A 21,268-nucleotide genomic window follows, 5' to 3' on the forward strand; every position below is an offset into this window, starting at 1 on the left:
CCTAAACTAATTAATTAGGTTTAATTGAATAATTACCAAAATTATGAAGTTATTTATGAAATTGAACTCCCATATAGGTAGACCCACCTTTATATAATGTTAAAACACTTAGTTTCCTAAACTAATTAATTAGGTTTAATTGAATAATTACCAAAATTATGAAGTTATTTATGAAATTGAACTCCCATATAGGTAGACCCACCTTTATATAATGTTAAAACACTTAGTTTCTTCCTTGCATGTGAAGATCTACCCAAAAATAGGAAAAACCCCAAATTCGGACACACTCCCGGATGGAGTTGCAGGCTCAGGGGCGGTTGACCGGCTCCCTGGAAGTCTGCATCCGGCTCCCCCATTTTTGTACCCTTATAACCTAGACCCCTTGGGACTTGACCTTGGACCATCCCAGAACCTATTGCGTGGTGTTTGGTATGTTGTTTAGGATGTATTTCTCTTGTTTTCTAGTCGGTTTGTTGGATTGTTGGTGGGTAAGCGACCTGAATTCCTTACATAACTAATCTATAATATTCTTGTCTCATATTTAGGGTATGTGCTTGTACGTTCTTGCACCTTTATTGGAGTTTATTCACCTAGGCTAACTACAACTACAGGTAAGGGGATTCGACCTTAATTTCCTGCGTGTTTATCACATTAATTTCAACTTTATGCTGAATGCCATGCTCATGCATCATTACCTCTATACCTGGAGCTTGTAGTTTTCTAGCTTTTATTTAATGCATTAGATTGCATATAAAATAGGTTGCACAAAGACATACTGCGTTGCATTTGCATTGATTATTTATATGATGTGAATTTATGATGATGGAATTCGGTAATTTATAACTCAGATCATGCTTGCCTCATCATGTTTAGACTGCACTGGGCTAGGTTGATATTCATTACCCAGTACTGCGCCCCTTACCAACAGGGGGAAAGGTGTTGGACAACCCGTAACAAAGACCAATGTGTTAGTTCCGGGATGCCATCTTCTGTCCCATGTTAGCGGGTCCCTAATTCCGTTGTGGGAATAAACAGGCAGGGTTGGTCATTTCTGTCGGGGTCCGATGTGTTAATTCCGGAACTGACGGGTCCTCACCGTGGTAGAATGGTTTCGCTCGGGTGACCGAAGGGTTAGTTCCAGAACCGAGGTTAGCATCTACCATTAGTAGTAGTACTTATACCCCATGAGACTTAGTATCTGTGCAAGGAACATGTTAGTTTAGCACATGCATCATGGATTTATTGTGTTTGTATGCTTGTACCTCCCTCACTGGGCTCAGTTGAGAGCTCACCCCTGTGGATATCCTTATTTTTCAAGTGATTTAGTTACTTCTAATGTTGGATTTGCGGCGCTGGAGTTTGAAGTGCACGATACTTCGTGCGCACGTGATGATTGGGCAACCTCCTGATCTTGGCCTGATAGTCCAGGCTACCTCCCCACTCTTTTATGCTTTATAAATGCTTTATATAGTTATAAAATAGTTTCTTATATACTTTTACTCTGTGCTACCTTTGAGAACTGTATAGTTGTATCACAAGCCTTATCATTTATATAAATGAAATATCATTTAGACTTCTCTTACTAATGATGTTATCTCTATTAATTAAATTGTTTCCGCTGCCTCTGATTACTGTATCTGTGAGCAATGATTGTGAATAGGGTACTACACTTGTGATCCTTGGGGATTGGTTGGATGTCAGAGACATTCCGCCATACTTGGCCCTTAATAACCGAGCCGGGGTGTGACATAATTACTCCCTAATTAACCAGTTGATCAGTGTTAAGGTTAAGGGGTTTGATAAAGCCTATCAAGGATAAAACTTGGCTGGAGTTTGGGGCAATCCTATTGATTTGATTTAATTTAAGATTAACTCTTCTTTACTGTTCATCCCAGATATCCACTCTGAGTTGAAAGTTTCTATTTACTCTCAATTACTTATCCAATCTCTCATCTTTTGACGGGTGCAAGTATTCATCGTGGGGGATTGATTCCTTGAGTTTGACCTTCATCTGAGAATGTTGACTTTCTGTTGACTGTGTTGACCTTGAGTTGACTTTGGGGTTCTAAGTGTATTGTTGACATCCTGTTTCCGAGATTAGTTCTAGTTAGATTATTACAGGTCTGGTCTAGCACCAGAGGGACTTTGGTCTTTTTTCCTAAAGGATACAAATCCACCCACAAAAGGTACATGAACCCCAAAGACATGTTTCTAGCAAAAGACAATTGATGATGCTGCTTTGAACTGATCAATACTGGATATCTGAACACAAATATAGAACTTGTGCGGTCGTCAAATCAATCAAAAAAGATGGCAGAGATGAATAGAAGCTCAAGGAAAAAGCAAAACCCTAAGAATTCAAATGGAAGTGGAAGGAAAAGTGGGGAAAGAGAAACAGAAGTACCAGAAGGAATTAAGAGTGATGGATTTTAATCTTTACTTTCTTGTTTTGATTTTTGAGTGATGGAGATTTTAGAAGCCACGAGGAATAGGGAGGGTATTTAAAACTTCATAGCCCTACCCATTCATAGTGTGAGCATTCCCTAATTTTTTAAATTTAAAATACCTACAACTCACACTCAAACTCAACCTTATCACAACTCAATGGGGTCTTTCTTCAATCAAATAAATTTAAAATACCTACAACTAACAACATTAAACTACTTCCTAAATAAAAAGGAATGATTAGTCATGCAAAATGGGACCCAGCGGGTAGTGGTATGGAAAGCAGGCACTCAGACTTATGGGGTGTCCAGCAAAGACTTCATAACGGCCAATCAGTAAAACCACAATGGACACAAAAAGAGGCTGTTTTTAAGCACAGGTAAATACCCAAAAGACTGTACCATGTCTGATCAGAATCCTTTTGAAGGCCGGCCCTTCATGCTCTGCATTGGATGATGAATAATTGATTGTTAGATCTAACGATTCAGGTTGGCATGGTAGATATGGCACAGACCATTTTAAGATTAATTGGTGCTTTAAATCACAGCAGATTGTGACCTCGTTGGCATTTAGAGTAGGGGATGGCAACTTTAGCCATAATGTGGAGCATTCAGAAAGGTGACATATCATCTTCTTAACTTGTATTGGACTATTGGGGATATTGTCATATTGATTTCATCTTCTTAACTTTTTATTTACTTATTGTACTTAATATTATGACTTTAGTTATGACTTATGAGTCATTCACTTTATGTTTCCAACTTCCAAGTCAATTTACTTGTTTAAATTTCTTATTAATCATTAATTTATTATGTCCTCTAGTACTTAAAGTCTTAAACAATGTGTATGTGTAATTAATTAAGTTATACATTAGGATTCGACTGTACATTGCCAATCAATGGTGCGAATCCAAAACACCATTTTGGGTGAATATTTTTACAATTCGAACATTTAAATGTATTTATTTAGCCTAAAATAGGGTTTCCATGAAGTTTCAGGGCTTAACTTGGCCTAAAACCCACCGAAATGACCTACCGAAACATAACAAACAAATGCAAAATTTCGACTGAAATATCCAAAATTTCGGATATTTCAGTCAGCCCGAAACACCGAAACAAAACAAGTTTTCGAACTATGGTCTGAAGATCCTAGAAGACACAATAAGAAGGATAAAAAGAAGAGAAATTTAAAGATTTAGTACGTTGATTACGAGATAACAAATTTAATGGCAATTGTGGTACATGAAGAACAGAAGACAATGATAAGGATGAAGTGGGAGAAACACTACCATAACCCAATACCTGAGATAGTCACAGAGCAAAAACACATCCAAGCACTCGATAGCAAGTAGAAGGACAACCAAGAAATTTGTATATTTATGTCAATGTATGGATGAAAATACCCAAAAATACTGTTGTAACAGTGTATAATATGCACAGCTAGTTGTAAAACCACAAAACATATCAGAATTCCAAAGTCAGAGAGAAAAAGGAGAAACAGAATTTGGGAGAACTTGATATCAGCCTCTACAATGATCAGAAGACCATAAAACTCTGATCTAAACCTGTATAAGAGATGAGGAACAATCTCCCAAAATTTTATGATGATCTGATGGCTGGATCTCCTAATATTGGAAGGTCACAAAAATAGGTTTGCAAAATCCTGCCAAGAACATGATCTAATAACCAGTAGATGATAATCAGATCTTCATATGTTGATCACCCTTGTTTGCAGATCATAGAGGCATACCAAACCATAAATAGCAGCAAGAACACATTGTTCTATGAAGATAAAGCATCTACAACAGTGCTGCATGATATAGATCACCAAAGAAGAAAGAAGAAAAAACATATATCGCAGGAAAGAAATCACCAGAATCTTAAGTCGCAAGCTTCAGCAGGATGATCAACAGCCATAATATATATCGTCGAGCACTAGAGAACCTCCACTCCAGCATCACTCAATGATCAACCAGAAACCCTAGTTTTTGTTCATGTTCTCTAAACTAGGGTTCCACAGCACCAAGGGCAGCATAGGTTGCTGCTAACCACAGAAGAAAGGATCCTTATAAGGCCCCACGAACCAAAAAGAGCACCACAGGTACTGGTAGATTAGAGCTCTGATACCATGTAAAAAGATCAGACACTAGTGAAACAGTACCTGTGCAAGAAGATGAAACGAGAAGACGAAGAAGAAGAGGGAAACAAAGATGAGAGCAGTCGAGAGAGGAGAGAAAGATATGAAAGACGAGCACAAGGTTTCTCTAGATGGGGAAACCATGAGCCATAAGTTGTATTTAAAATGTAGGTTATAGACATTCCAAGGACAAAAGAAATAAGTTACAATTGAAGACATGAAAGTTGAAAGACAAGAACAAGACCAAAATACCCCCTGCGCATTACAACAGCTCTCATCAAGTTAATACAGCACCATGCAAAAATGTGCATAAAACATCAATTTGGCATCATGTTATTCCATTTCAAAGACAGAATCAGAGAACATATATGAACACACCAGAACTGTAAACTATAACAGAACGTTTTTGCCAACAAAAGTGCTTACTTGTTTTGCATTAAATAAGATGTTTGTGGTGATAGTTTCTCAAAACTTGTCATCTGTCAAAACGTAGTTCTCCATGGTCATGTTAGGTTGCATCCAAAGTCCCCTCAAATAATAAATGAGTACAAAAAGGAACAATTATGAAGGGTCTTGAAGAATCTGTCCCTACATATAGTATATGATACACAAAATAAATCGGCAAAACTTCAAAACCTATCTTCCAAGTGAAATACCAGACAATAGAGAAACCCCCGATTACCATGATTATTTCTCATGCACTAGCACTTTTCATGGTTGGACCAATATGAACCAGTCTGGAGGACTAGGCCAAGGAGAACCGGGCCTAACTTGGCTTCAATATGACAGTATATATTCACCCAAAAAAAACTATGGCAGTATACAATATGTATTTGATGGGGAAGATTGCTTACATGCATATAGCTGCAACACCAACTCTAAAATAAAAATGGAGTTTGAACCCAACTCAAATTCCATGCCCAACCGCAACTATAAAAAGAATATAATATTAATTATCAACTTACAAAAATAACCCCAAATAGAAAGATAAATTCCCTAACTACCCCCACTGAAACTGAAGAAAAATTTAGGCCCGGTTCTCCTATCCAGACTGGTTCATAATGGTCCAACCATAAAACTGTTACTGCATCAATTTCCGACAAAACTGACATTTGGAACTACGAAGGAGCCCACATTCACATCAGGGATCTATGTACCAAAAACAAACTGATCCAAAAAGAACAGGAAATAAAAAAAGGGGGGAAAAGATGATCAGAACAAGAATAATAATGCAAAAGCAACTGCAGGTCTGTCAAAGTGGCCCAATCACTAGACAGTTTTCTCACTGAGAACAAGGATTTAAGTATCGGTATCGGGTATCGTATCAGAGGGATGATTTAAGAGACATATCATATTGTATCGGATAGATGCAAGATAAGCATTGAAATGGTCAACAAACGTACGGATGTGCTTAAGCTACATATAAAATACCGTTTAGAATCATAAAAAATCTTATTATGCAATATCAAAATATATATCAGCGATGCATGGATTTGATTCATTTTACCTAATCTAGTGATGCATAACAAAAAGAGATTTGAGCACCCAAAAAAAAAAAAAAGAGATCTACAACTTTACCACTTTTTTGCCCAAATTTGTTTCAATCTGTGATTTGAGCACTGTAGATCCACAAAACTTATTGCAATGGTGAAGATTAGGGCCGTTTTTTTTATTTTTTATGTTAGATGAGTTCCTCCATCTCATAAGTCATATCAAAGAGAAAAACAAGCCTTCAGTTGCTCTCAATTTCGTATGTCACTCACATTTTCTGTTTTTCATGTTTAAAGGAGGCATATCAATCTTACATGTATCAGACCATATAAGACTGTATCGAGCCATACCAGTCAATAAAAAAAAAAAAAATTTAAAAAGTATCGTATCAATACCCACCAATATATATGTATCAGCTGAAACGATACTTACCGATACTTAAAACCCTGATTGAGAATTATTTTTCATTGATCGATCTCGTCTTTCTTCATTTTTGTTAGTTCCTTATTTGAATGATGCATATATATTCAAGATTTCAAGAGTGATCTGATGCCTATTGAAGGAGCTAAAAGAGCTTGGGGCATGCCTAAAATGACCATTGGTGAGATTGTGAAGAATGACATGCTTAGTCTGGGTCTTGTGCCAAATATGACCTTAGATAGAGCCTATTGGAGGGCAAGGATCCACGGTATCGACACCATGTAACTGAGATCTTCCTAATTTCCTGGGCTATCCTCTTTCCTCTTAGTTTCATTTTTATTTTATTTATTTTATTTTTTGAAAGGATCAGTGTAGCCAATCCCATTTAGTTGGGATAAGGCTGAGTTGCTGTTGTTGTTATTGATATATATTCAAGATTTCAAGAAAATGTTATTTTATGGAGTCTCCGACAGATAGAGTGCTTATATCTCATGTGACATAGGTAGGTTATTCATGAATAAGACCTAAGATTTTGCAGCTGAAAAAGATGAAACAAGATGCACTTTCTACATTACACACAGACGTTAATCCCTGATAGGCGGATGGCACTCTTGCTCTCACAATTCTGTACTTCTTAGTTACAAGGGGCTTTTTTTTATACGAAGAACATTCAGAAAAATATCTCAACCAAGTAACCTCCGCTCCTGTTGTCACCACGGCTCTATACTCTACTTTTGCGCTTGATCTGAAAACCGTTCTTTGCTTTTTGTTGCTCCTTTGTTTCAGGTTCTTCTCAAAAAGACACAGAACCCTGTAGTGGATCGTCTATCGTCTGGACACAGAACCCTGTAGGTCATCTCTACCTGATGAGCAAACTAAGTAGAACAGAGAGAACAAACAAACACTAATAGAGTTCATATAAAAAAAAATACTTTTATTGGATAAATCAATCAAGTTTGTAATACATGTTCAGTATGTTATTCTATAAGCAAGAAGAGCATCTTTAAGTTACTCATTTCAAAAATTCTGGGTTAAAATCCTATTAAAGTAAAATGGTCCATCTGAATTAAGATAAAACTGCCAACTGGTTCAAACTTCAAACCACCATTTAATGCTTCATAAATGATAGGTAAATTGAAATGTTTCTGCACGTGTAAAATGCATCTATCTCAAAAAGCTAGTAAAGAGGTAAATCAGGGAAAGACCATCAAACCTGAAGAGATGAAATCAGGTTATAGGGTTTCTTTTTGAATAGTTACACATCTTGATGCACGGACTAGATCGTAAACTTCCACCTCCTACCAGCAGCTAAAAGCTTTTCATTCCAACTTTATCTGGTATACATTTTTCAGTGCATTATCAAACTAAACCAGAGCAATGATCTCAATACATCAGATATTACAAGCAATAGTTGACATGTGTTAAATACATGGATGTCATGGAGACTAGGCGACCCAAGCCATAGGAGGGGCACCTAGGCAACAAGGTGCCCGCCTAAGCATTACTGAGGCACCCTAGGCCTGCAGTATATTACTATATGTAATATAGCAATTATAAATTTACATAATTATGCTTTATGCAACATAGAAGCCATGTCAATGCAATATGATATAATTATTCTAGTAATGTCATAATATGACAAAATCAAATTGATTTGGAAGATAGCCTCAAAAAAAAGAAGTATTTGGGTTGATTGGATCTACTCAAGGCACCTTCAGCAAGACTCTATTTGGACTGTCTCCCCTTCTACTGATGCCTCTTGGGTCTGGCGGAAGATTTTAGCCCCTCGTCCCCTTGTTCAAGGAGCTATATGCTCCCGCATTGGTGGTGGTTCCACTACTTCCCTCTGGCTGGATTACTGGCATCCTATGGGCATCCTTCTTCATCTAGTTAGCCCCAGAGTTATCTACAGTTCAGGCATCTCCAAAAATGCTAAGGTGGCTGATATCCTTGACCCCTCTGGTTGGATCCCGCCCCCTTCTTCGCATCAGACTCTCTCTAACATTTGGTCTGCTCTACCAAACATCAATCTTGGGAGAGGTGATTATGTCTTGTGGTCGCCTTCCAAGACGGGTACTTTCTCTGCCAAAGCTGCTTGGGATCATATTCGCATCAAAAGTTCCCCTGCTCCATGGAGAAAGCTTCTCTGGTTCAAGCATCACATCCCCCGTCACTGCTTCACTGCCTGGAGAGCGCTCTCTAATTGCCTTCCAACTCAGTCCTTCCTTCGCCATCGCCAGATTGCTGCTTCTCCTTCATGCTGCCTTTGCTGGTACAATGTGGAAGACACTGAGCACCTTTTCTTTGCTTGCCCCTTCTCCTTGGCTATTTGGGAGGGGATCTTAGCAAAATGCTGGCCTAGACATCATAGAATTCTGCCTTTCACTAGAGAATGGCTCTGGATTGAGAAGTCTTTTGCTGGTCCTTCTTGCTGCAGCACGGTGGGTAAATTAGCTTTTTGTGCCGTAATCAATCACATCTGGATGAAGCGAAACCTAAGGAAATTGACCACCAAATCTCGTACTCACCAGCAGATTTGGGATTCCCCTTTCTTTTGAAATCAAATCTCGCATATCTTCAGCACCTCCCTCTTTTTGTAATGACACCCCAAGGAACAAGCTTATTGTTGTCTCCTGGGGTTTGTCCTCTACTTCTCTCCAGCCCTCTCCTACTTGAGGAACTGGTTTTTATTTTCTTTCTTCTCGCTCCCTAAGGGAGCTGCTGTATCTTTTCACCTTGGTAATGAAATTTTTTATTCACCAAAAATAAAAAACATATAATAAACAAGGTATAGAATATAATATAAGCACATTCATTGAAAAACAAAACAATAAACATAAATCAACGTAAACTCATGAAGTGTTAACAAGAAGTGCTATCACGTTGGACCCAACAAAGAGCCCGAATGCCTAGGCGATGCCTTGACAACTATCGTTAAATATATGTACTTTGCAACCATCCAGTCTAGTAACTACTGCAACAATTAAAGGTCAAAACTCAAAAAGTGTTAGGACCTAAGACATATCTCAATAAAATAGTGGTTTTGGAAGTTTCGAAAACCAGAGCAACAAATCCCAAAAAATTTCAAACAGTTAAATAAACCAAGTGAATTGGAACTTCAAGTTCATGGCCAGATATGCATCAACTGATTCAGTAGCCAGAAAACGAAGAACATGTAGGACATAAATACAAAAAAGTCCAAGAACAACTCCATTGAGTTTCTAACATGAGAAAGGTCAGAAAGCTATCATTAGAGCATCCCCAATAAGTTTCTCTCTCTCTCTCTCTCTCTCTTTTGATACTAGCCCTAATAAAAGATTCAAAAATTCAAAATCAAGCATTTGAGGAAATAAAAAGCACTCAAGTCTCAATAATATATTTTTATTAGAATAATCTTGTTACAGATAATTGTCTTAACAAGTGGTAAAAAGCTGCAGCCTTATGGTCATCTATCTATTTGAAGTTGATTTATATCACTTAACTGTTTTCACAGCCATATAATCATAGATCCCGGTATGAGGAAAAAAAAGGGGTCCTTCTATGCGTCACTATGAAGGAGTGAAGTAGTTCACTACCTTTTTATTTACCCTCTTAAATTGTTTTGGTGAATTGAAGTTGTAAAGAATCCCAGAACCTGTAACCATGGAACTAAATGTCGCGAGATCTCGGTTTTTCCCTGGGTCGAGACAAGATCCCATCCAAAACAAAAAGTGCAATATATCGTCGGGATCTCGGGTCGACCCAGATCTCGACCCAACTCACCTTATAAACTTCCAGATCTCAAGCTATCTCGACCGAGAGGCTGTTCCATGAGCTGCTGCCACTGGTTTTTCACCATTTTTGAGTTGGATTTCGTCGGAGAAGCTGCGGCCGGCATCATTCAGCTACACCACAGCAAGATTAGTGCATGATTTGTGGTTCTTTACATCAATTTCTCACGCCTCATGGCAACCGCCCCTTCTATACCCTAGGATAAGGGTAATTGGCATATGTTGATGATAACACTTATATGAATTATGTGGCAACCTATGTGCAACACTACAGCAGCACTATGACATGGGAAGACTATGTGGCAACCTATGGGACTGAATGCATGATTCAATCACATTTTCTGGGATGATAGATGTAACATTGTTAAACAAATTAATGTATTGTACACTTTAACATTTCTAATGCTTATTTAAGTTGTTTTACATTAATTGAATGCTTTGATTGCTTTATATTATTAAATTATGTGTAGACTATAGAGTAGGGTATTTTAGTACGTCGTCGCCTACCAACCTAGGGTCCGAAGTGAAACTCCTATTTGGACTTTGTTTTTGCAAAATCTGATCGTGTCATTAAATTTAAATGGCCTAAAATAAGTTGAGTACCAAGTTTCAGACCCAAACTAGGTCTAAAACCCACCGAAACCAGCCTTTGAGTTGGAAAAAAAAATAAATAAATACACCAACTCGACCGAGATCTCGAGTCAACTCCGTTTTTTCCAAGGTCGAAACCTGGTCGAGTTCCAAGTTTTAGTTCCTTGCTTGTAACCATTGCCTAGCAAAGAGAAGAGAAAAGTAGAAAGAAACTAGGGAGAAGAAGAGAAAACAATAGGAGAAACAGGTTGTGCGACAGAATATCACTTCTACCGTACCAGCCAACATATATTTATATTAAGCCAAAACAGAATTACAAAAGGATTATAACTCTTACGTAATTAAGCCTAAAGCCTAAACAGGAAACTTAATTAGACTAGAAAACTAACAACTAAAGACATAAAATAATAAAGGAAACCAACCACGATAGGGGGACTCCCCCTGTCATGTTACACATCTTAACACTCCCCCTCAAGCTGGAAGCTGGAGTATGCATATATCGAAGGAAAACTCCAGCTTGGACCAACAAGAACAGATATGAAAGGAAGCACCATTCTTGAACACATGTAGTCATAAATGCCGGCGAGCTCAAAGTAGCACTCCAATCAATAAATCCATCAACAATAGCAACCCAAACAAATCCAATCAGCAACAGCAACACGCCAACACCAAAAGCTCTAACAAAATGCAGCACCCAATGGCTACATCAAACGTCCTTCCCAATGAATGCAACAAAATGCAAGTAGTAACCTGCCCAAACAAAGACAGATAAAAGTGCAACTCCAATGGCTACAAAATCCCATAAAAAATGCAACTCCACTGCACAAAATCCCATAAAAGTGCAGCTCTAGTGGCTACACAAAAGCCCATAAAAGTGCAACTCCAATAACTACACAAAAGCCATAAAAGTGTAGCTCCAATGGCTACACAAAAGCCCTTTTCAAGGAAGGCACTTCAACAACAATCCTACTCACTCCTGAGTCCCAAACACATAAAAGAATCTCAGATAAAATTGCTTGCAGTAGACATCTTCAATCTCCCCTCACATGAACAAATAATTCAGAGAATATTCCACCAATAAATTGCAGCAATAAATAACATCCCATAACAAATAAGATCCCAATAATTTTCAATCAAGAGCAGCCACATATAATCACCAATAAAATTAGCACCCCTCACGATAGCAAATAAAATCCCAAACCACTGCGATCCAGGGTCCACCAAAGCAAGATAATGGCAAATTTGTAATTAATCCATCAATCTAAATGCAATCCTAGACTTAAAACCCAATTATTGATCCACCCAAAAGGGGTAAAACATAAGTACAAGGAATTAGTGGCAATCTAATAATTAATCAGAATTTTCAAGAGGCTCTTGGGTAAATAAATAGGGGAATGGCATAGTCGTAATCAAGGTGAAATCCAATTTTAGCACAAGCTAAGGCAAAAGGGTAAATCTAGAACGAATTATAAAATAATGACAAAGGAGACTTAGCCACAAAGGAAGGGGTATATACGGAAACACATAAAGTAGATAAAGATATGACAAAAGGAGATACCGTAGATGGACTTTAAGTGGAAGGGTAGTTTGGAGAAACAATATTAAAAACAGTTTAAAGATAAATACCATGACTAGCGAAAGAGGGAAGTCACGATGAAGAGGAAGTCTACTTCCTCACAAAACAGAGGCAGCGTTACCAACAAGGCTGTGAAACCACAACTCTTGCGGGAGTAGGCTCTCTTCTTCTAGCGGACAACAATGAACAATCGGCAGCTAAGATAGCAGCAACAATCGATACCAGTTGAGACAACGCAGCATCGATCAGCTAGCACAGCCGAGATATTGATGAACAAGCAAATACTTGATGGAGAATGAAGGCGAGACAGCAAAGCAGTTCAATCGATCAGCAAATCATGGTAGTATAACAAGTGCAAATCAGAGGCGCATGTAGCAAACCAACAGCTAATACTTTCTTGTAATCGGAAACAAGAAAGAAAACCAGAACTCACGTGAAGTCTTCTTCCTTTCAGAAACCAGAACCCACAGTGGAAATCAAGGAAAGATAGGCACTAATCAAAGGGGGAATCGAGGTGGAGAAACCCTTAGCTGCAGATTCAACATCAACATCTCTGTTCAATTCGACATTGTTCGTGTAGCCTCTGATAGAAACGAGAAAACCTAGTTCAAATATGATCTTCAGCAGTAGCAGCAAACCGATACCCAAAAATTGAAGCAGTAATAGATAGAAGACCATATAAATCTCCGATCATCAAATCAGCAGAACAACGTTTTCACAATCACAAGTATAATTTTTCATAAAAAACCTTCATTGAAACCCATACGAAACCCTAGTTTTCCTTCTTTGAACTAGGGTTTCCTTCTTCAACCAGAAACCCAAGACGACTCTCAAAACGGCAACTGGTTATAGCTTTGATACCATGTAAGGAATCCCAGAACCTGTATTCATTGCCTGGCAAAGAGAAGAGAGAAGATAGAAAGACACTAGGGAGAAGAAGAGAGAACAATAGGAGAAACAGGTTGTGCGATAGAATATCACTTCTACCGTACCAGCCAACATCTATTTATATTAAGCCAAAACAGAATTACAAAAGGATTATAACTCTTACTTAATTAAGCCTAAAGCCTAAACAGGAAACTTACCTAGACCAGAAAACTAACAACTAAAGACAAACAATAGAGGAAACCAACCATGATAGGGGGACTCCCCCTAGCATGTTACATATCTTTTTTTTTGGATGAATAAATAATTCAATTACCAAAGGAAGAAAGAAGGGGGGGGGAAGGATACAAGCAAAACCAAACAAGCCCTACCAAAAGGCAAGGACAAAACAAATGGGCCAAACCCCAACAAAGAACAAGCACTAAAAGGAAGCACTGCTAGCAACCCAAGAACCAGGCCCATCACAAAGGAGGCCAACTATCCCGGATCAATGGACTCACAACTTCGAGGGCAATTCCTAATATCCAAACTGAAAGGCGGATCCATCTCCGGGCCGTGAAGGGAGTAAGAAATGGAGGGACGATTCTTAGGAAAAGGAGGGGAGCTGGGATTGCGACGTCGAAAAACACAGAGAGATGGGGAGGCAGAAGGGTGATGAGAGGGGTGGGAAAGCCGGGAAGAGTTATGGGTTAAGAGAGAAGAGGAAACTGGCCCATTTGAACCAGCTGGGCCAGCCAAGGAGGGACATAAGGTGGGCTGGGCCAGAAAGGGAGGGGACAAAGGAGAGGGAGTCAAAGAGGGAACCACAACTTGGATAGTAGAAATCGGGGAGAGAGAAGGCCTAGGGGATAGAAATCCCTCAGCAATCGATTTGAGAAAGGAGGAGATACCGAGGTTTTGGGGGAGAGAGTTAGGAGGAACCTACAGAGGGACAACAGGCTCCACAGGATCAACAAACTCTACAGGCTCAACTGGGACAGAGGAAGGAGAGGAGAGATGGCGACTTGTCAAAGGGGTTTCCGACAAAGGCAGAGAAAAAGCTTCAACAGCAGAAGAGTGATCGATGTCAACAGTTTGGGGCGCAGAGGCGATGGTGACTGGAGGGGAAAAGGTGGCAACAGCAACCGTAGCAGCGAGCTCAGAGACAGAGGTCCTTGCAAGGCTATCGTCAACCACGAACCGTAGGACGGAGAACCAATTATTACCGTTGGTCCTTGTAGGGCTATGGACCAGCGGTAAGGGAAGAGTGTCAGGCGCATGCTCTCGAGGAGAGCCAGAGGCGGGTTTCACTCGATGGCGAGGGGCCCTACAACGGCGACTTCGACGTCGACCACGGCTAGGCAATTGGAGGTTAGAAGCAGAGGTTGGGCCAAGAGGAGGGAGAGGATGAGGCGGAGGAGGGTAGATAGTGGAGTGGTAGTTCCAAGTAGCAGAGGTTAAAGTGGTTGAGGAAACCGGAGGATCTTCACAGTCAGCAACCTCAACCGTCTTAGGGGAGCACTTATGGGAATCATGCCCAAAAACTTTGCAGACAAGGCAATAGGGAGGGTTCCATTCATAGATAACTTCTTGCGTGAATGAGAAACCCTCATCATCAGCAACAGTGATGGAGGACAGAAGGGGTTCTTCGGCAGAGACCTCGATACAGATTCGAGCAAAAGATAACCGATCTTTCCTTTTGGTTCTTGCATAAAAAAAGAGCATAGTTGTCATGGCGTCCTGGCGCTGGAGAAGCATGCATGTCGACCTACGCCATGGCGTCCCTCTTCGATTTCTTCTTCCTGTCTCTCTTTCCCTCTTCGATTTCTTCTTCCTGTCTCTCTGTCTCTGTTTTGCAACTAAGAAGTCGCCAGATCTGATTCCAGGAATTAAATACTCCTTGTTTAGTTGATTTTTGTGATGAGTTCTTGCTGGAATTGATAGAACATGATGTGGCAATGCTTCGCCTGAAGGTTTAGACTGGACCGAGAAGAGTTGAAGGAGTTATCTCCTTCGTACTGCGTTGTTTTCCGTCCCAGGCTGCTGAAGTCGTAAGGCTGAAGACAACCATAAATCCATAATCCGTTCGTGGGTTATTACAAACCCTTATTTTTGCCTTTTTCCTAAAGTACCCTTCTCTTCTTTTATTCCCCTTTGTCTATACTTTACACATCCCTCCAAGTTTACCCTTGGTCATTAAATCAAAACCCTTTTATGCCCTTTCTTAGATTCTGCTTAATTACAAGATTGCCATCCTTAAAACTTAAGAAACAATAGAGAAAAACTAAAACATGGCTTGAGTATACATCTATTAAATCATTAAAAATAGAGAAAATAAAAAATAAAACATGGTCGACATGATCGCCATGGCGGGCAACATGTCGATATATCGACGTGACACCCCTCCACCGACTTGGATCGCCATGACGACGTGACAACTATGGAAAAGAGAGGTTTCCCCAACATAGAACCAACTATACTGAGCCCGTCAGTAGTCAGTACACCAATAATGGAGAGGGAGACCAGGCAAGGAGATCCACAAAGGGATGGTACTCAGGTCAACTCGATGAAGCTGTAGATGCCGGTTCCATTGAAGGAGGAAGATTGGTTTCCGACCAACTTGCCATGGACCTCCCTCAAGCGCACGGAGCTTGTCATTGAGAACTTGAAGATGAACAAACCATTATCCATCAGGTAAGTTTCAACATTCCCTTGAAGACTCCATTGCCTAGTGAGGGAGAGCTTAACAATCTGAAATGGTGGTCTGCTTCCAATGAACTGGCCTACCAAAGAATTGAGCCAGAAGCTTGCTTCATGGTCCAGAAGGGTAGTCAGGCAGAGGGGAACCTTAGAGCTTCCAGCAGAGGAAGGGGCAACGAAGTGCAGGGGAAGACCTTCCCTAGAGAGCACTGGTGCTTGCCTGAAGAGGGAATTCCAGGCCTAACCTTGACGGGAAGGAGAGGGAAAGGGAGGGGGAGCAGGGGGCGGGGGCGGGTTATGGGAGATGGGGGGCCTGGGTGGTGACTGCACCAAACCAGGGAGACTAGCCATGGTGGCCGGCACTCACGGGAGGGGAAAATACATCGGTTCGGACTTTGCGTTGTTGCAAGCACAAAACTGCGACCTTGACCTCTGGGAAGGATAATTACTTATTCGATCATGGTAAAAGCTTGTTTCCTGCTAGCATTCCCTACATACTACTGAGTAATGATCTCTCTTGACAGAAGTAAAAGGGTAGAATTTGTAAATTCACACATTTTGTAGGGAAAACTCTGCATATCCCTCCCCCTCTCCTCCGGCTCCCCACCCCAGCCCTCTCTCTCTTTCGTTCCTCGCCTTGTGCTCCCTCCCGCACCACCTGTTGTGCCGCTCCCCCACTCCTTGCAACACCCCCTCCCCTGCCCTATGCATCTCCCCCTCCCGTTAGGTCTTGGCTTAAACATCATGTGGCTTGAAACTTGGAAGGAAGATTCATCGTATGTCTCATATTATGGTAGGGCACAGGATAAAAGATCCAAAGACAGAACCAGTCGTCGTCTCTTTAAATGAAGAGGTCGTGAGATGTACATGTGACGGCTGTGATCATCATCTCAGCTCCATCAGAATAGTAAAAGTGGTAAAGAGGAAAAGAGAGAGAGGGATTTTCCAACACAAGCACAGAAGAAAATATGCACGCACCCTAGAGGACAGAACCAGTCATCTCTTTAAATCAGAAATACTGAAAAAAGGAGAGAGTTAGAAAGAGGATGATGGGTGTGTGTTGCAAGGAAGAGAGAGGGGAGAGGGGGAGGGAGAGAGAGAGAGAGAGAAGGGTTCTGTTAACAGCCTTAGAAAACTGAGTGCTTGAATGATCTGATCAATCACCCCAGCCTCTTATTTATAATAAAATCAAATTACATCAAAGATATGAATCCCCCCAATCCTATTCCTACTAGGAATTCCCACTAGAACTAGGAATCCCAAATAGAAATCATATAAGGGGGAAAAACAGGAATAAAACAACTAAAAACTAAGCAAAATAAAATAAGGAATGAAAACAAACTAGGACTAGGTTACCCCTAGTGGGTAACGTAGCCAATCTCAACAGGTTCTAATGTTTGTCTTAAATTGAGGTTGCAGAATGGGGTGTTGTTGCCACGGTGGCGTTGCAGGGCGCTGTAATTCCATGTATTTAATGCTACCAACACAAAAAGGAATTGAAGCAACAACCAACACTGCACATAAAATCAGACATAGTGTCCGGAAAAAGCTGTAAAGCTCCATTAGAAACACCAAGGGATAAAACATATAGAAATAAGGAAATCAAGGGGGAAAAATAAGGAAAAAGAAAATGAAAACACTAATCAACCCCAAGGCCCCAAAGACACCCACAGTGAGTGAGTCAAACACACAATACATAGTTACACATAGCACGTGGGAGGAAGGATACGCATAGGGTGAGGATGAGGGTGAGGACGAGGGGAAGGTGAGGTTGAGGGCAAGGGTGAGGGAGATGCAAAGGACGAATAGATACTTGGGGGGGGGGGGGGGGGAGGGTGAGATGTAGAAGGCAGGGGGTGACTAAGGGAAAGAGGATGGCTACGGGAGGAGGACAGGGGAGGGTGGTGGGAAAGACCGTGGGAGGGAGGAGGGAGATGATTATGGCCGGGCAGGGGAAGAGAGAAGGGGAGGGGGAACCAGAGCCGGAGCAAGAGAAGGGGAGAGAGATAGAGAGCCGTAGTGATTCAGTACAGTACCCTCAGGCTGTGAAATTTCTCTGTATGCCTTCCATATATTGAACAACATGAATGCAAGTCGGAGGCAAAAAAAGTCATATTGAAGCAATCCAATTCACCACACATAGTTCTGCAAAAGATTATCCCCCCAAAAAAATAAATCCAATTATTAGATGCCAACACACAAATATTTTCTCATGTACAAAATCAATGTTAATATGCTTCCAATTATCTGCTTTGGTACTTCAATGCTTCCAACATCTAATAAAAAGAGCTAATCAACGTTAAGAAACTCAACTATAAAAGATTCGAAATTAAGAGAAAATATATTCAATATAAAAAAAAAATTGGAGAAATAGAAAATATCATCTACTTAAGCCGAAACCTCTACAAATGCAACAACTCTTATCAAAAATTAAATTTTAAGCATCGAATATCAAGGTAATCATAGTTATTAGCCAGACCTATATCACATTCTCATAAATAAACTCAGACAAAGTAACAATTCAAGGGGACCACTCTCACTGCACAGGCATGCTTTTTCATGTCAAAATTGAATCCACAAAATATAAGAATTGGTATTGATAGCAATTAAATGTTAAAAAGCATGAGTCACAACCAAAGCACCTTCATTAATACTTTTATCGTCATTCATCTGCCTAGGCCAGCTCCCACATCCTCAATGCTCTTAACATTCGCCAAACGCATAATTAGCACTAAAATTACCACAAAAAGTAATTTTTGCATCTTTTCCGACCGGAAGAATTTGCTATCTACAGAACAAAATTGGGCATATATGTTACACATGATAGAGGGGAGGACATGTCAGCAGCAACTGTGGCAAAGGTTACTACGGCCACGTCAATACCTATGGTGGCTACACGTCACTCCAGCAGGAGAACCAAACTACCTGCAGCCCTGCGTGACTTTGTGATTCCACCTAATCGTTAGTACAGGATATCAGGCCAGTAGTGCATGAATAAGATGAGGGGACCACAGTTGGTTATGTGAAATAGGTTAGGAAGGATTAAGGAATAGTGAGCATGACTTTATATTGTACAACTTACAGAATGAAAGATATAGAATTAATATCCCAAATTCTCTCTCTCTTTTCTCTTTCTCTCTTCTTCTTCTCTCGCCTTCTTCCCCTTCTTCGTCCCTTCTCCTATCAATGTAACAATTCACGACTGATTTTGAAGTGGAAAGATGCATCTAAAGAAAGTAAAGAGAAGATCTTTCAGAAGATTGAGGAACAGCACTGAAGGAAGTAATAAATTTCCTAAATCCCATGACATGAAAAGGATTTTAGCTGCTCCAGCCCAACTCTGTTCCTAACCAGTCGAGACAGCAAAACCAACTGATTTCAATCAAACCAGTCATTTTATTCTCTGGGTTCAGAAATTGAGCCCTGAATATCCTATTATTGTAGAAAAATAAGTTCTTTTTTTAACTAGAGAGTACAGTATTATAGCTTTCAAATGCCATAAAACGAAAACCGTCTTTTCCTTCAAAGCTTAGGAGAACAAGGAGAAATTTCCAACAAATGGAGAAGTACGTACCTATTGGACAGTTGATTACGAAGGTGAAGAATTCATCCAAAACCCATATGCATGGATCGCTGATACAGCTAACCTCCTCTGGTTTCTTGAACCATGGAAGAACCAAATTACCAGAAGGGAAGAGGAAGGTGACGGTTTACGGGAACCATGTTAAGTGGCATTTCCTTGGCATTGTAGAAAGTTTATTTACCTTAATAGCCCTGTTTTTTTAGAACTTGCGGTGTCAATCTTAAGTTTTATTTTCCCCTTTTCTACAATTTAAATTTAAATTGGATGGAAAAGAATTTTTTTTTTTTTGTTTTGTTTTTTTTTTTTTGGTAGAAATAGAAAAGAATTATCACGACCATTGTTAACAAAAAATAAAAAACGCGTTTAAGTTCTAAACGCATTCCCTTTTTTACCATTTAAAATACGTTTTTTTCTTATGTTTTTCAAACATACGAAAAAACGACAAATGGCAAGCGTTTCTGTTTTAAACAAATTTAAAACATGTTCTCCTTTTTTTCGTATTTTTTAAGACCTCAGACTTTTTGGTTTTATGAAACAACAACAACGTGAAGTGTAATCACACAAACCACACACCAGCCCCAAAAGGTTAACCGACTTTTGGAACCGTGGAATGGCGGATATACACAACACATACACCACACACACACCCGATGTGGGACTAAACCCACCCCCTTTTTCTTTTGATGAAACAACAGCAAAGTGAAGTGTAATCACACAAACCACACACCAACCCCAAAAGGTTAATTGACTTTTGGAACCATGGAATGGCGGATATACACAACACATACACCACACACACACACCCGATGTGAGACCTTAGACTTAAGTGACCATATATTTCTTTCCCAAACTCTAATCGACCTGATTCTTTCACTAACGTAAAGATGACTCGAATGGCTACATTTTTCATGATATCACCTTCAACTCAAGGTCAATTCTCGGATACCGAAATTAGAAGTATGTATTTCAAATAAAAATTCCTCAATTTATATGAGAATAGTGCCCTTTTTTTATTCCGTTTTTTTTTTTAAATATAAACGTTTAAAGCCCGTACTGTCCGTTTTCCCTTTTTTATTGTTTCTGTTATTTTACCGTTTTATTTGACTGTCCATTTGCAATTTTTCTTGTTTAAAACCCGTACCGTAAGATTCTTTTTTTTTACCGTTCCCGTTTTTACTAACTATGGTCATGACGCTAACTACATCCTCTCACATCCCGTCTATAGATACATTCTCTCTTCTCATTAAAACTCATCCCTACTAGATGATTTGATTTTCTACTCTTTCAATGGTGGGAAACTACACTCTGGTGTGGTAGTGAACTAGTGATCCCTCTCCCAAATTAGATATACCATGATATTATATATTTGGGAAAGAGAACGCCATAGGGTCGCGCAGCACACGCCGCCTTGGTGCCCAAACATAGGGGTTCATGAAATTACCACAACACCCTTTGTCATTTCCATCATTCTAGGGGGTGCGGTGGTCATTATGCGTGCCCCTGTGTCTGGACGCAGGGGTGACGTACGTAGCGCAATCGGGTGGTGTTCTTTCTCGCTCTATAGTTTTAGGAAAAAGGATTGTTGCACTGTCTTTATACAGATTCCTTTATACCCTCTTTACATAATAAAAAGTAAGGGTGTCAAAACCTAGCCTGAACTGTTAAGACCAACCGAAAAAACCCGAGACAGAA

Source organism: Telopea speciosissima, chromosome 8 (genome assembly GCF_018873765.1).
Source record: "Telopea speciosissima isolate NSW1024214 ecotype Mountain lineage chromosome 8, Tspe_v1, whole genome shotgun sequence".
NCBI lineage: Eukaryota > Viridiplantae > Streptophyta > Magnoliopsida > Proteales > Proteaceae > Telopea > Telopea speciosissima.